The sequence below is a fragment of the Arachis ipaensis genome, chromosome B7, assembly GCF_059453495.1.
Source record: "Arachis ipaensis isolate K30076 ecotype BB chromosome B7, ASM5945349v1, whole genome shotgun sequence".
Lineage (NCBI taxonomy): Eukaryota > Viridiplantae > Streptophyta > Magnoliopsida > Fabales > Fabaceae > Arachis > Arachis ipaensis.
In genome coordinates, this window is record NC_142442.1 from 7,387,956 (window position 1) to 7,389,016 (window position 1,061).

At 44.5% G+C, this 1,061-nt stretch overlaps 1 pseudogene; it reads right to left on the reverse strand.

The window, feature by feature from the left end:
• Positions 1-202: 202 nt before the first annotated feature.
• LOC148550257 (uncharacterized) lies at positions 203-799 on the reverse strand (annotated as a pseudogene).
• Between the last annotated feature and the right edge of the window lie 262 nt (positions 800-1,061).

Sequence of the window (1,061 nt, forward strand, 5' to 3'; positions counted from 1 at the left end):
GAATAAAACCGGCGGTTTAAACTTTACTGTAGAGTGTAGATATTACAAGTCCCACGTCAATTAAGAATAAAGATTTTAAATAAGAGTTAATAGTCAAAACCGTTTTTGAAAGATACTTTGATCTTCATTTTCGTTCTCAAAAGATAAAATTAATCAAATTTGTTTTCCAAAGATATCCTACTTAGTCACGTTTGTCCTTTCGTCATCTCCGTAGCTGAGTTGGCAAACGACCACTGACTGGGCCGTTAACTGCCAACGTGACAGACAACCAAAACGACGCCGTTTTAGTAGAAGGCTCTCCTAGCCTTGAAACATCGCCGTTCTTCTCTTCTTCTTCACAGTTTTTCTTCTTATTCTTCTTTGCATCATCTTCAATTCCCAAGCCTTGCAATTCATCGATGCAAGGTTCTTCTTCACCTTCCCCCAATTTAGCTCCTTCTCCAACCACAATTTCGTCCACAACCTCCTCCACTTCGCAGCTGCTACCACCAGAGACCTTCACCTCATCGTCGCCTTCTTCGCACACTTTCTCGACGGCACATGCTCCGGGCAGCTCGTTCTCCGGCTCGATCCCAATCACAGCATCGGAGGTTCCCTCAGCTGCGGCTGGCCATGGGTCGTTGACGCAATCTCCGGCGGTCTCGTCATCGTCATCGGAGAAAATCGTGGCGGCGGACTTCACGGCAGCGACTGCTTTGAAGAATGCTTGGTGGATGGATTCAGGCGAAAGAGCACAATCTTCGAGGTGCGGGGGTAGGATCTGATGCAATAACCCGTGTTATTCTTTGGTTGACTCCATTGGAAAATCAGGTTCCAATTCTCAATTAGATTTTTTGTGATTTTTAAATTTTGTGAAATGAAACCCTATTTGCTAAATCTCAGGGAGGAAGCTATGCTATATTAGGCTCCGGAATGTGGCGGTGACTTGAACCTCACTGTCTTTGGTCTAATGGTAGAAACTGTTGCCTGAGAAGATTCAATTTGGGGTGATGAGACATTAATGGCACCTGCAAGAAGCTTAGAGAAAGATCTGAAAGTAGAACAATTAGGCCTTGAAGCAA